Consider the following 16,254-nt stretch of genomic DNA (forward strand, 5'->3'; position numbering starts at 1 on the left):
GGGGGGGCGGGGAACCTCAGTGCATTTTATAGATTCCACTGAAATTCTGAGCTCATCTGACTAAGGCTCTTTTTTCACAAACCATCAATAACACTTTTTTTTTCCTTAAATTATCCTGTCACTTTCCACTTGACACAAGCTCCTGATTATTGCAGCAGCTCAAGAAACTGCACAGTCAGAAGCTCTCAGAGGACCAGGGAATCCCAGCACACTCTGTGCTCCCACACGTCAGCTCCATCACATGCCTAGAGAGGAGATTTACAAGAGTACGAGCTGCACACTGGGATCTGCAATTGTGCCCTCCAAACCAAAGGGGCTCCTGAACTATCTAAAACCCACACAACACCCCTGACACTGAGATTTCACGGCAAAAGTGCAGCTACTGAGACAACATCTATTTGCCTGAGCTGGAAACATGAGCTGGAGAGACTGTACCACACTAGAAAAATAGAAAATGACAGAATAGCAAGCACTTACCTGAAAACAATTTGTAGCACAGAAGCTCCATTTTTCCAAAGAGCTACTGTTCTTAAAAGCTGCCACTGATGCGTGCTGTGACAGGTCAGTGAGATGCAATGTTAGATGACATCCATCATCACAACCTGTAAATGGTTGAATGTAAAGGGATGAGGATGCTTAAATTTCCCTAATCCAGAAGAAACTGTTCTGTAAGACAGATCTGAGTGGAAAAACGTGGGTAGGTTGGCAAGTCTTCGTGTAAGGGCCAAGCTAATGTGTGAGGTAGGATCTGTGCTGGCAGCCTGGGACCCACTCACAAGTGGGACTGTTGCCATCTCAAGCCAGGCTCTGCTAAAGGCAGTGTGCCACCTTCCAGCTACACCCTCCAGGATCACCTTAAACATCATCCTTTTTCTTTTTCTTTTTCTTTTTCGTTCTTTCCTTGCTCCTTTTGTAATGGGTCTGGTACTCAAGGTTTAAAATCCAGAGTACAAGTGCAGGGAACCATTAAAGAGCAGTTCACACACCTCTTTCTTCCCCTGTTTTCATCGTTCAACAGACAGGATATATTGTCATGTTAACTCTGACTTTGCAGAGCTCTAATGCATTAGGCAGAGTTTATTTATGTGGAAAAGACAAATGGTTCCCTACATGTTAATAGCTCAATCAGTGGCAAAATCCTCTGCATTAATATTTAATGTCCTTTGTTATGTACATGCCTGACTGTTACTCAGACAGGGCTGAGTCAGGAGATCAGAAGCTGCTGGGAACTGAATAAGCATTATTTGTTGGATTTCTCTGAGTGGGAACTGGAAAGCAGAAAATGCATTGTTTTCATGTGTGGCAGCCCAATTGTCAAGAAGCTATGCATTTATGTACAATGCATAATATATGCAAGAAATGGCTGCACTGGCACTCTGTGGCTTTTTTCACCACGTAATTCCTTGAATTTTGTTGCCTGCTTACTCTCACAATGTATGTGTACATACGTAAAATTTTATGAGAAATGAAGGAGAAAATCCAACAGCATAAAACCAGCAGATATCCCCTGCAAATTCTTGATTATTCATGTAGCAGTAGGACATGGAATTCTTAGAGAAAGAGCAGGCTCTAAGGAGCAGGCATGGCATAATTTGTAGCACTTCTGTCACTTCTGCCACTTCTGTCTCACACCTTTTATCCAGATTTCTTATGAGTTAGACAACTAAGTACATTAAGAATGCAAATCCTACATCATTAGCATTTCTCCTCCTCATTTATGTATATATATACAGATAAATATTTTTATTCTATATGTTACATTAAATAAATATTAATCATGATACAGCTGATAGTTACAGATGGTTCCATCCTGCTTCACTGTACAGAACAGATAACACCACTCTCAGTAGCTTTCCAGATACCAGAGTAATGGCTGGTTTTCAATATGAATTACCCATAAACACTTTCTATATTTCCACAATTACTCTGTAGCTACAGTAAATTGTCTAAACCTGGCATACAACACTCATGTCATCTGAGTAATTTTTAGGAGCACTCTGTTAGATGTGGGCATCTAAGGTTGTAAGAAAATGTGCATTATTACATTACAGAGAAGTTAAATATGAACCTGTAATTCCAGATGTAAAGAGAGAGAAGGAGGTGGAGTTCATGTTTCATTTTTTTCTCTCACTTCTCCAAAGAGCCTTTTTTTCTTGAAGCTACACTTTCTGGGGAATTTCCTTGAGGGAAGAAGAGGGGTCTCCCCATCCTTCAATAAAAGGTAGAGGAAAAGAGAAACTTTGGGTTTCTTCAAAAGAAAATCACCTTTGGTGTTAACTCATGTCTTTGCCACACTTCTATACACAAGGCTGATCTAAGCTCTACCAGAAGGGACCTTCCTGAGTTTAATGTGCACTGGGCTTTGCCTGCATCCCTATGGACAGGAACCTCGCTGGGCAGAAAGCACCACAGCCAGGCTGCTTTCCAGGAATGCAGCCGGAGGGGGAAAGGGGCAGGAAGATGTATTCATTGGGACAAATGGAAGTTGTACGAAGAAAGGCCTGCTGGCCATCCTATAAATGTTTCAGGCATTTGAACCGTTGCCTTTTAACTTTGTGAAATCATCTGCAGTGGGGACCCGCCTGCAGCAGGTGGCAGCAAGGGAGCTGGGATGGAGGGGATGCTGCTGGGCAATCCGCCGGGCTCCCGGGACACGACCCGGGCCTCGGGGAATTCAGCAGCCTCCTGATAACCTCTGTCCACCAGCAAAAAGAAAAAAAAGGAAAAATAAAACAACCAAACAAACACCACAAAAACTACAGGTCACTCAGCATAAAAACCTGAGCTAGCAGCTGCCTGGGGAGCTGGAAGCACAACATTGTTGTGGCAGCAGAGGCACTCACAGCTATTTTTTTTATTTTAAAGTGATTTCAATAGCTGTGTTCTAGCACCCAGGTGTCACAGTCCCCTGGGGCTTGCCTCTGTGTTTTCCCTCAGGAGGGGAAACTCTGGGGAGATGCAGGTGGGAATGTGCAGAGAAGGTCAGCTCCTGCCCTGGGTTTACTCATATTTTGAGTGCAGTGTTTCTGTTTGGAGCAGACTTGTGGGTGCAGATGGGAACACAGGTGTTCAGCTGCAATCCTGGGCCAGCATGTAAGCTACTTTTAAGAAGAAAAGGGAGAGGATTTGCTTTCTTACTTTCAGTCCAGCATTGGTCTAATATTACTGTTATATAATATTGCAGTTTTACATAAACAAACATAACGAGGACTCATCCATACTCATAACTTGCCTCTCTTGGGGAAGTCCTGGAAGTCCTTCAGGGAGCTGCTTGGATGGAACAACCCACTCACTGCCTCCCAGAGCCCCATGATTAACTGACCATTAGCTGACCATTCCCCAGACCATGTTCCCCCTCTCCTCAGGATCCAGTTGGATGCCACTTGCATATGCACGTGTGTCTTGCAACAGGAATTTCCTTAGCAGAGTTTAGATAGTCTTCTCCTTTCATCTAGCTACTAGGATAAGACTAAAATGAAAGCTTTTGTGTTTGCAAAGTGTATGATACCTTTTTATTGAAGCTAATGAAGAAAACACACAGTTTGGGAGTTACATGACTCATTATTATATCCTCACTAGCTACATGTAAAACCACAGTGTCAGAAGCTCTCAACAGACAGTGTGACAGGTCAGCATGTGACCACAAACACCACTGCTAAGATACATGGGAAATAATCTTCTCAGTAGGGATGGACACACAAGCTTGTTCAATGATAATAAAGATGCTTTTGTCTTGTACAGCTGGAAGCAGGACTGGTTGGATACCCCATGAGAAAGCTGGCTCTCATGTGATTTCCAGACTATGTTTTTCATATCACATAATCTGAAATTACATTAGAGATAGGGCCTAGTCCTGCTCTGAGCTTCTGGGACATCCACCAGTTTGCAGCTCCTGGCCCAAGCTTTGAGGACAGTCCACAATCAAGTGTCACTGAGAGAGCACTCAGGGACACCAGGCAGCTAGTAGATGTTCCACATCATGTAGATGGCTTTCCTAAACATAGCTGTGCCCCACCACTGCAGAACAACAAGGAAGTACTTATTTTTAGTAGAAAGCACAGAGCTTGAACTCTTAAGCAATAAGCAAAACCTAAACACAGCATCTGAGAGACACCTGAGTACCAGTTGAACAAGGAGTCAGCACTGTCCAACACTGTTTAAGAAACAAGATCTCCCGAGGAATCACAGACTTTGAACTCCACTCCCTTAATCATGTCCCTCCACCACGTGTGCATCTGCCCAGATGTGTACTTGCTGTCTAGAAGTTCTCCTTGCAAAGCACATAGTTTCCCGGAGCTGCAAACAACCAACCATGATGTATCTCTGTATGCACAGCACTTCCTTATGCAAAGAGGACAGAGGAGGTGAAGGAGGAGGTCTCCACTTCCACTGCTTTAAATCACTTCCTTGTAGTTTTGCTGTGTGTCCTATCCATATGTAAAACATCTTCTCGTTGGTTTTGTTTGGTTTTTTCTCCTTGCATCTTGGCTGCTTGAAGGTGCTGGAAAAGCCAATCCTCAGCAAATGGTGAACATGTTTTCATTGCTCTCTATTTTGTTTAAGGAAAAAAAATAATAATTCTGACTGCTAAATGCTCTTGTGAAAATAATACCTTTGGTCAGACCAGGTCACAAATGGATCTCTGGTGCCTTTTCAGAGCCTCTCAGCCCAAGACACAATCACAGAGCTGGAACCAGCTGAGGATTTCATTTGCTTGGAGACTCACATGCCTCCAAGGTCACCTGCAGTCTTTGGTATGATGCCTCCAGCAGCAATTCCGTGCATGAATAATCAGAGAAGCAAATATTGTGCTGCAGAGCAGAAGAGGGGACACAAGAAGACATGACTGATGCTTCCCACTGTGGGGAGCGCCCAGAGTCCCTGCTGCTGCTGCATATGTATAGTGGGAGAGAAGAGAGAAAGTGAAGCAAATTTAAATTCAACTTCTTTTTGCCTTTCTTTCCCTCTGTAAGCATCTAATCCCCATTTACCTTCCTGGCATTGCTGGGTCCCAAGCCCTGGAGATGCTTGCTTTGCTGGAGCACCTGCCTGCCAAGAGCATAGCCCAAACTCTCACCAGAAGGAGCATCTCATCACTGTCTTTAGCAGGGACATGGTGCCAGCCAGTCAGCAGCCTCATTTACTTGGAGTCCAGCCTTGTCCCTGCTTTGTTTGCTTCTTCTCATGGCAACAGACAAGCTGCAGAGGTTTTTCACCCACGCACTTTACCTGATAACAGCCTTGAACCAGCATCTGTTTGCCTGGAGGCACAACTCCTTGCTGCTAGTTGGGACCTATTTCTTAGGAATTGTTTCTAAATGATATCACTTTGGAATGAGCCCCTGTCAGGCTGTGTCTGTGCTACCTGAACTCCAAAACTGCTGAAACTTGCTACTGCTGGTGTCCAAAGGGGTACAGGGACAACCGGAGATGTCAAACATGTGGGATTTATCCCTAACTCTGCTCAGATGGCACTAGACTAGACTCTCCTATTTGAAAATTGCCTCCTCCCAGGGGAGAAGGGATGTGGATGCAGAGGTCTACTTGCTGCTCACCCAGATACTCCTGTGCCTGCCTCTCTTCTGCCCAGGGTAAAGCTCCAGCTCTGCTCTGCCTTGGCTGCCTGTGCTCCTGGACAGGCAACGCCTCTTCCGTGTCTGGCACCGCCGGGCTGGGAGCTCAGCCACTCAGTGCTGAGTAATCCCAGCGCTGGGTGATCGCAGAGTTACCCGCCCCGTCTGGGCCAGCGTCTGCTCCTCTCTCTAGGCCAGCATCACTTCTGCACAGCCTGCCCCTGCTGCCAGGCCTGGGCTGGGCTGGAGAGGGTGAGGCAGCTTGGTACTGGTTGTGGGCCTGGAGCAGTGGGAAGATGTGCTTAGCTCCTTCCTCTGCCTTCAGGTCTTTAGAGGCATTCGGCTTAGAAAAGTGGCTATTTCGAAACCTTGTACAGAGCTAGTTTGGGCACTGGGATCCCTGTGACTTCCAGTTTGGGGTTACCTCTTGTAGAGCTCTTGGAGCATCTTTTTAGATGTCATCTGCTCTGGCTGAAGGTCAGACATTAGTGAGTGCAAAGAGCAACTCAAACACAACTGTGACAAAATGGGCTTGGGCAATAACAGGGTTAATGTGGGACTGGATCGGAGCAATAGCCTGGTCGCCACACAGACAGGGCTGAGCTGCAGGTCCAGGGCTGCCTGCCCCTGGCACAGGGGATGCTCACCCACAGAAATGTCACACAGATGCTGACCTGGCAGTGCCTGGGGGCAGCAGGCTGTAGTAAGGGAAACCCTAAAGGCCTTCATAGCATGATTTTTTAAGATTGTGTGATTTTTTAAGACTGGACCAGAAACCAATTCAACACTGCAGCTACTCTTTGGATGATTGCATGGTGGCCAGACACAGTTCAGCACAGGTAGAAAGCACCAAGGGTCCCAGGTCTGGTCAGACTTGCCTATCTCCAATTCTCAGCACTGCACAGCATCATGTCATAAGTCTTGGTTGGACTGGAAGGCAGCTACCACAACCCCTCACACTGTTATTTTAGTGGAGGTAGAGTGATCTAAGCTACAACACCACTTTTAAGCATTTCTCTAATAGGTTTTGGACCTGACCATGTTAGATGTGGGACCAAAGACAAACAGGCAGTCACGCACAGCCACACAGTTGTGTGTAGACACCCTTTGCAGCCTTATATTTCTTGCTGGCTGATGAACAAGGGAGCAAATGATCTGAGGGAATGTAATTTAGCACCAGGACCCAGTAGAGCGCAAAATCCCACCCGGTGCCAAGGGCTTGTGATTTAGGCTTTTGTTCCTGCAACAACAGACAGAGGCAGAAACAAACAAACAAAAAACCCCCCACAAACCAAAATCAAAAACCAAAAAGAAAGGAAAAGTAAAACAAGGTTTGCCAGATTTTCCATCCCCTGCTGAATCGTGAAGCCGAATGGCAGCCAGTACTCACAGCAACACCCACAGCTAAGCCTGCGATGTCATCACAAGCCTCACAGCATTTACTTTCATTTCTTAAAGCCCCAGCTTCTGGAGTTATGAGATTAATCAAACATCTCAGCTTTTTTATTTAAATAGCAGTTTTTATCCTTCATTGTTAAGAAGAAAATCTTGTGAGTGGGACAAATTTAAACCTACAAAGAAAATGAGCAAGTGTTTCTACTTCAAATCTGGTAATTTTAAAGAAAGGACAGAAAGAGAGAACATCTGGGTTCAATAGCTAAGGTAAAGCACTTTTTCTGTGTCAAGAACAAATATTAAAATTCAGAATGTGAAGATTCAGACTCCTTAGAAAGATCATTTAACTCAACAGATAACCCTGCCTCTGTCCCAAGGTTGGACCATGTAGGCGGTATTGATATATCAGCGCTCATGAAGAAGAAGGTGGGGCATCTGCACTTCCATTTTGCAATGCTTGCTGTAAGAAACCTTTTGTTGGTTTGACCGACAAAGCAGTCAGAGGGATGGACAGATATTCCCAACACTCACAGCACCCAGACCTGTGCACGTTATCTGCTCTGGCTCCCCTGTTTCAATTGCAACTCAATGGAGCTGCTTCATTTTTTTTGTCCTAAACAGTGCTTAAAGAAATTTCAGTGCAAAGCAAGTAATGAAGAGCAATAATTATGCAGATTCTCTCAGAGTGGGGCCACCCCCTGTTTTGCTGCAATGCTTCACCATTTTAAGTTGAAAAAGCTTGTGATCCTTGAACCCATGAACAGCTTAAAGTACAAAATGGGATGTTTTAAAAGACCGTGGTGATAAATTGTTCCCATAAATGATGAGAAATGTTTAAATCAATGAAGTGTTTGTTTCAATGTACATATGGAGGAAAGATACAGTCTGTTGCTCTTCATATTGGGTTGATCCCACTGTGTTAAATTACAGCTGACTACAGCCCTTCATCGTTTACTGCACAGCTTGACAAGCATGTAAAATATTCACACTGAGCACAAAAAATGTGAGTGTCTGATCTCTGCATTGTCCTTGTCACTTCCTCCCAGCCAGGGCCAAATTAAAGGCTGCTTAATACAGGGGGAAGCTTGCCACAGCACTCCCACAAGCCTTTGACCCCCTTACCCAATATCCTCTTGGATGGCCTGAGGGAGTGAGCAGCTGGAGAGCAGATGCAGGAGCCTTCAGCACGTGAGCACATCTCCGCCTATAGCCCTAAAATTTAGGGTTTATCAGCTGCTCTGGGCTGTTGATCATAAATACATAAATACAACAGCAACGTGGTATTAAAGGAGTAGCTGCTGTTGGGAGGTGCTAGGTCTGTGCTCTTGAGAGTGTCACAGGAGTAATGGTAGGTGATGGGGGGTCCCAAGTGCCAAGGCACTAAAGGGGGAGTAGGGAGCTCTGGGTGCTGCTCCTACCAGGCTGGGTGATGGTGGCCATGGCACTCATCTGCCCAGGCCTCCCCTCAAAACACAGAGCAGTGTTCCCTTGGGGATGGCAGAAAGAGGCCAGGAAGGTCAGTATTGGCAGCTCTGAAAGCCACCTGAAATTCAGTCGCCGAAGAATGCATGATTCAAAGGAACAATTCGGAGCAGAAATGGACCTTGAAACCAAAGATGTCCATGTGAAAGCAGCTGCCTGCACATCCCACTGCACTATGAATCCAGACAGGTCTGTCACTCCTGCCTGCAGGCAGCACAGGCAGAAACATGGTGTGAAACAGGGAGGTTCTTTGGATGAAAAAGTGGCTCCTGAAAGTCCCATCCCTCAGGGATGTGTGGGTAGAAGGAGGGCATCCCTTGTACTCCACTCCACTTCAGTCTCCCCCACTACTGAGGACAGGCAGGGGGAGCGTTTGGGAAGAAACTGGGCTGGCAGCCATAGTCCTGCCTTGGGGAGCAGTGCCAGATCCCTGCCCGACTGGCAAAGCTGGGAGGAGAGCTCAGGTGGGGCACAGACTTTAGGAAAGCTGCACAGCAACGGTCCTGGCTGCTCAGCCCCAGGAGGCAGCACATCTCAGTTTCACTTCAGATGACTATTCAGGAATTGGACCAAGCTTCGTCAAACCCCTTGTCAGTCCCATTTTGGGTATGCCAAAATAGCCAGGGTCCCAATGAGTGCTGTTGTGCATCCTGCAAAGTCGTTTCTTCCTCTTTGGCTCATGCTTTTCCCTTGGAAAACAGAGACCTGCACCCTGCAAAGTCTGGTCATTGCTGCAGGCAGCCCCATCAGAGCAGGGAGAAAAACAGCAAAAAGAAACAGAACTGATGTCCTGATCAGAGCCAGCAGAGGCCACTGCTGTATGCTTTAAAAACAACTCCAGGGCTGAGGTCCCTGACATGGTCTTCACTCCCAAGAATGCTCCTCGCTGCTTCGTGTGTTTTTCTCTCTTCTCCATGGTGTCATGTCTTGGCTTCAGGATCCCCAGGCGTGTTGCAAAGCGTTGGATCAGAGCCACCCTTTCTGGTCTCTGCAAAGAGGTGATGTAAGTGGCTGTGTCCCTCCCTTCCTTGCCTCCAAGCTCACCATCATCACCAGACAAACTATCAGTAACCAGTGCTAGTAAATGCAGGCTCCCAAGGGACTACTGCACTCCAAACCAGATATCTTTAAGACTGTGTGATACAAAGAGTTTTTATAAGAAAGCAAGCAAAATTAAATCTGGAGTATCTTAGACATTGTAACCTCAAAAATGGGTTTTCACTAGGCCATGGTCTGCTCTCCTGCCCCAAATACTCTGCCTTTGTCCTGTCTGCAGTCTGTGGCACTTGCCCTTCCAGCTGTAATGCTGTTGCTTTGGGTTGTGTCTTGACAAAGTTTCTAATCTTCTGTGTGTTTACTAAGACAGTATTAAAAAGACACAAAGTGGACTGAACATTGGAACCCATAAAAATAGTGCTGCCCTGCTGCAGTTTCACAGCTCAGGTCTGTTTGTATGTACCCAGCAGTGGAGCAATATGTGAGGTGCTTTTGATGTTTTAAAATGGCTTGGGTCTGTGAAAATGAAGCTGAGTGGTGCCTTTACTTCAGTGAAATAAACAGAGAGGTGACTATAAATGCCAGTTGCTACTCTTAAAATAGGTACCAGTGTGGAAAAATAAGTAGGGCACCATCAGTAAAGTCAACAGTTCTTTTTAAAATATCTTGATTTCTTTAAATAGCTTTCAATATATTTAAAAATAGCTTAAAATGTGTTTTTTAAGACACAGAGGGCCTTATTCATTGGATGATGAAAGAGGGTGTTAATGTCTCAGAAATCTGGCATTTTTTCAATGTCTGCCTTATAGATTTATGAAGACAAACTTGCTCCTTGTGCCTGTGTTTTATCATTTTGTTACTCCCAGTACTAGGGGGAACAGAGTGCTCTCACAGTGTACTCAGATGGAGATGTTGTGCCTCAGTTTGTGTTGGTCATAATGAAATGTGGCCGAGCACATCCAGCTTATCCCAGATGATGTTAAACCTCTTTCTGCTCTCCAAGTGGAAATGCTGTCATCAGAGGGTGTGTACGTGTGTGGGAGATGCCTTCCCAATGGGCCCTCTGGGATCCAGACACTGAATTAGCAGTCTTGCCTAACAAAGAAGTTGCTAGATGCAGATGCAGATTCAGTCCCAACTGAATATTTCTCAATTTTGCCATCAACCTTGTCGGATGCTTAGGGTGAGAACTTAAAGAATTTTCTCTCTCAGTTTATGCATCAGCTCAGTAATTCTGGCTTCTTTGATTAGATATTCTAATTTCTGAATGCAAGTGTTAATTAATTGCTATTAATATATAGGTAGGTGACTGTTCATTTTCCATCTGTGTACTTGCATAATCTCATTCCCAGTTCAACAACTCAAAGCATGACTGCACAAACTGCTGGCAAGATGGTGCCAAGCACAGAAGCTAATTGTCTTCAGGTATCACTTTCTTTTCCATCCCTAAATAGAAAAGATATGTGCAGCAGCACAAGTATTTTCTCAGGTTTTTTTGCATAAGCAGCGCATTTCTGGAAAAGCTCAGCAGCTTGCTTATCCATAGCATGTTGTGCTACAAATAAGAAGTCCCAACTTTCAGTCCCATATCACAGAAAATTAGGCTCAGACAAGACTATCAACACTTCTATTCCTTGGGGATATTTGTACATTTGCATCACTCCTTTTCCAGTTTGGACCAGAGAGTGCTGTGGGTGTAGTAGGTGAAGAGCTAAGGTTAATCAACTGATGCTACACCATCAGTGTTGGCACCTGAATGACTTCTACAATTTAAAAATGTTACTTCTAACCCACACAACTGAACTCAATATGGGTCTGGCTGTTGCTCCCGTTGCATCAGAGCACCAGAGGAGATAGTTCTTCTGCCTTTGCAGATTCAGCCAGAGTGGGTCTCTTTTCACAACAGGTTTTTTTCCTGAGGACACCCCTGAGCAGCAGGTGTAGGGTGTAAGCCTGATTTAGGGATTCTGTCTTAAGCAATAAACAAGGAGAGGCAGCGGCTGGTTGGACGGAAGTCCAGGGGTGAAGAAAATTAATAGGAAAAGTGCAGAAGATATTTGGCTGGCAGCAGGAGCAGAAGAAAGCAACAGCAAGACCTGCTCTAAAAGCTTTAGGCAATAGTGTTTCAGGAGGCAGCAAATTCCCTAGGGACTAATAATGCTTCCTGCTACCCTATTTTTTAATTCATTGTATTTGCTTCAGCCACGGAGCTAAGTAGCTGATGCTGAGTTATGGTGGAAATTGCCCAGGGCAGGCATGTGGTGTGCACGTGCACGGAGGTAATGGCTGTACCGTGACCGGCCCTGGGGGTTCAGAGCCAAGCAAGAGCTGAACAACGGATGCAAGGAAAATAAAGTGCTGCTCTCCATCCAGTGAGTGTGGATCACGTGCAAATGGCTACGTGGCTTTCAAATAAAAGGGTTTCAGGCAGAAGAGACAGACACAGCTTTGTAAGGCGTTGGATCATAGAAATCTCGGAAGGGAAACAAAAATATATGTTTATTTCACTGCTTGTGACAGTTGAATTTCAACTGATAAAACACTAAAAATGGATTTCAGGAAATGAACTGAACTAGCAGAAATAGTGTAAGGGTGTGGGGAAACCTGATACATGATCTAATAGATGTTAACTTTTGTGATCCTACAAAGCCATAGTAACGAGACACATCATGTGCACCTTCCCTGCCAAACACAACCAGCTCCCTTCTTCATTCAGTCTTTCAGCACACGCTCCAGTCAGCTGTGTTACACAAGCCATATGTACAACATTGAAAACAACCAACACCCTTTATAGATGAGGGAAGGTGATTAGTCTACATCATCATTCTCACTTTTCTAATAATCGTCACGGCTCTCTGTTCCAATGCACAGCAAAGCAGTATTGCACAAACATCTAAACTCTCCATAGCCACTTTAGTTTCTGGAGCTGTCTCTTGTCCTCTCTTTTAGACTTATGATAAATAGTATCACAGTGGGTTGTTAGATGTTTGCTGTTTCTTGGAAAACCTCTCAGGAGCTTTTAGGTCACTGAATTTCCAGGTTCTTGCTGCTTGTGCTAGAAGAGATGGATGTTGAAGGCAGTGTGCTTAGGTCTGATGAACAGGGAATGCCATGAGTTATTCTCCAGATACCCATAGGTGCAGACCAAGGGTGGTAGCTGACAGGCTGCCACAGCCACAGGTGAGAAGAGGGGAATTCCACAATTCATTGGAAGGTAGTGAGAGATGGGAAAACCTGCTGCCATCCAGAGATGGCAAATACCAGATGAGGTCCAGGAACTTAAAAAGGATTGCTCCTCTATCATTAGCAGTCATACCTTGCACAATTTAATTCTGTGTGAGAATACACAGCTCAATATCTGAACAATCATTTGCAGAAGTAATTATCAGATGGTGTATAAAGTCACTGTAAATAAGTAGGCAAAGTCTATCTGTGGATTCTTTTCTATAAAGTACAGTTTTTTTCAAAATAACCTTACATCTGCACAGCAATGTGTCTTCATTTTTTGCATGTTCTTTACATGCACAGCTGTAAACCCCTGGCCCAAAACTATTTCTTCACTCAGGGGTTTCAGCATAAGCTGATTTAGTCTTCTGGTTGCCACAAAAGCTGAGAGAATAACCCAGTTCCTCTTTTTGTTTAAAACATGCTTGAAAAAGGAGCAGAATGTGATTACAGGAGTAACCTGATGTGGCCATAGGTTGGCACAGAGAGACAAGCCTGGTTTCACTTTCAGAATCAGATACTTAGTATAGCAGGAGTGTCTGTGGTTTTACTAATTACACAGATGTAAATGAATTACAAACAGTTTTACTGATATTTGTATTAGTGTGTAAATTGAACTAATGATAGAAGAAGATACCTGTTTGTCTACATACACACAAGCTTTCAACAGCTCTTCATAAGCCAATCAAATAAACAGTGTTCCCAATTTGTAAAAAGTGTAATTTCACCATCTTCAATGAGAAACAGCTATGTAACAGCATTGCAAGATGCCTAATGCTTTGCAGGACAAAGTTTGCTGTGTTCACCTTTATTCCCATCCTGGTGGAGCAAGTGGGAGATGGTTCCAGGGATGTTAACTTGATTCTCTCTCTGTGTAACACTAAACCCTTGGATGTGGTTCAGAGCTGAATATATATGCAGGCATCAATGCTTTCAGCTCATGCTGAATGTGAGAAAAAGGATGCCAACATTTGGAAATGTACAATGAAGGAGAAAAATAGAACAAAAATTAAAGCAAAGAATTTTGAAGGGCATTATTGTGCAAGAAATCCTGTGTTTATCTGTGCACCATTAACTTCTTGAATATCTTTGAGACATTTATTATGTGAGGCATTTAATTTGCCCTTCTGTCAAGTGATCTTGCCTGCTGAAGTGCCTCTCAGCTTTCCAACCTGTTACTGTAAGCACATAAGTTACTTTCTGCTCTTGGGTAACCCAGTCAGACAGCAGGAGGAGGAAGAAGAAATTAATTAAAAGGGAAATACAGCTTTTGGTGAAGTTTTCAGATGGCAGGGCTATTTAATCAGTCACAAACCAACTTTCTGGGTTGGCACATTACTCAAGAGAGCTGCTGCCATGACCTCTGCCTGCATTGCTACCTGGGGCAGGTATGCAATAATATACTGAGTAAGCTTCATTAAGAGACAGCTCAAATATGTCCAAGCAAGGTTGAACTGCTCTTTGTTGGAAAAAAAAAATATTAAAAAAAAGATATATATTTTTTAAAGTGATGTTTTGAAGACAAAGAACTCATTAATTCAAGTTGTCTGCCAGCTGTAATGACACCCTGGACACCTGTCAATACAGAGCTGCGGGGATGGAGGAGGCTGTTTGATCCTAATCTCTTTCTTGCCAGCCTGGATAAGTTCTGTCTCTGTTTGATCCAACAAAGGTTTAAATGGCCAGTGTGGTGGCCTGCTCTGCAGCCTGCAAGGCTGGACATAAGTCTGCAGAAATACTCAGCTGACCCTGGAATGAGCTTTGCTTGGATTTGCTTACAGGTGGTGATCAAAAATACTGTATGATGGCTGCTTAATGTGAAATAGATCCCTTCCACACAAAAGCACGTCAGTATGTGTTGCAAAACACAACTTGTCCAGCCTGGGATGCCAGAGATGCCATATCCCATTCTTGATACAGCCAATGTAATGGGCTTCTTAGCTCAAGCTGTTAGGAAATGATCGAAAAGCTGTCTAGCATTACAGGAGTGAGGGAAGATCCTGAGAAGCCAGAATGCCAACCCTGCTATATGTCCACCTCACACCATGTCCCAAACACCTGCTGCTGCAAATAGCCAGCCAAGCCTAGGCTGTCCTCAGCAACCAGAGCTATTGCAACTGAAGGCAGAGAGGGGACAGGAGAAACAATGCTGTTATGGTGGGTCTTCTGGTCTGAGGAATGTGGATAGAAGAGCATCTGTGAGCCTGGTTTCTTCTTGAGAACCTCCTACAGCAGTGTGGACAACAGCTCTACCCAAGTCATGTGCTATTCATATTTATTCAGAATTAATTCTCCAGAGGAAGCAGAAGGAAGCAGTACAATAATAGAAGTTGATGACCAGTGGCATCCCCTGTATCATTACATGTTTGTCATGCTAAACCATACTGCACCACTACATGCATGCACAGCAGCCAGAGAAATCCAAAGTCCCTGTTGTGTCTCCTGGCATTAGGATTTGTGACAATGTGTCTTCGACTTCCTAGGACCCACATGGCATTTGTTTACATCACATGATGAAGCAGCTTTCTTTTCCTTTCTCAAGAGCTGAAGTTTTTAACCCACTGCCACAAGAGGTCTGCACTTGGTAACAGTCCAGCTGCTTCTGCTGTTGAACAGAGATGTGCAATGGCTTTTTGTACTTTTCTATGAGTTGGAATCGTGTTAAACTGAGGAAAAAAATGCAGTTTTGCTGACCCCTGTGCACATCAGCAATTCTGGTGCAGAAGTACCAGGACCATCTGGTGGGTGTGTGTCATCTTGAAGAGCTGGACTGACTGGCAATGGGTACAGAACTTGTGTGCAAGAAAATGAGGCTTCATAACATGAGGAGAATAACTTTTTGGCTTCCTAGCACTGGAAATCTCAATACGGGGAATCTACTTTGCTTCCAAGACATGAAGCCAAGTCTGCTACAGGTACATGTTGTAACACACAGCTGTTGTCAGAACAGTTGGTGGGTGGCTGATGGTGAAAATTCAGAGCAGTTTTTAAAGCAGTTAATCTTTAGCCCATAGGTTTCGTGAACATGCCTGGAGTCGATTGTCCGAGATGTGGGTTCCCAGACTGCACTTGGATCTCTGTCAAACAAACATGCTCCCTGATTGACTTCCTGAGGAAGGCATCTCTTTTGCTATTTCCTTTTCACTTGGTAGGTTCATGAATATCAGTGGAAAAGTTTGAGCAGGTATCTATATTTAATGCAAAAATATGAACGGGAGATGGCGTTTACATGTGTGGATAAGTTGGAAATACTGGCCATCACCAATGGGCTACTGGTTTGTAAACCTGGAGGACTCCTCTCTCTCTAGCTTAGAAGTCTCATCCAGTCCATATACACCTACACACAAAAACTTAATAGTAGAAGTCATGAGATGGAGCACCCATGTCCTAGGCAGAGAAACAGATACTGTTGCGCATCTGCACTATAGATACAATTTTGGCCTGTTTCACCCTTTGTAACATTTGCAAAATTCAAGAGAATATTTCCAAGTGAGCTAGACATTGGCAGTTTCTCTTACTGCCCCACACAAAAAGCAAATACACCCATCAGTTCTGGCAGAAGTTCAAGACAAGCCAGGAATGC

Source organism: Chaetura pelagica, unplaced genomic scaffold, assembly GCF_000747805.2.
Source record: "Chaetura pelagica isolate M959 unplaced genomic scaffold, ChaPel_1.0 scaffold737, whole genome shotgun sequence".
Classification (NCBI taxonomy): domain Eukaryota; kingdom Metazoa; phylum Chordata; class Aves; order Apodiformes; family Apodidae; genus Chaetura; species Chaetura pelagica.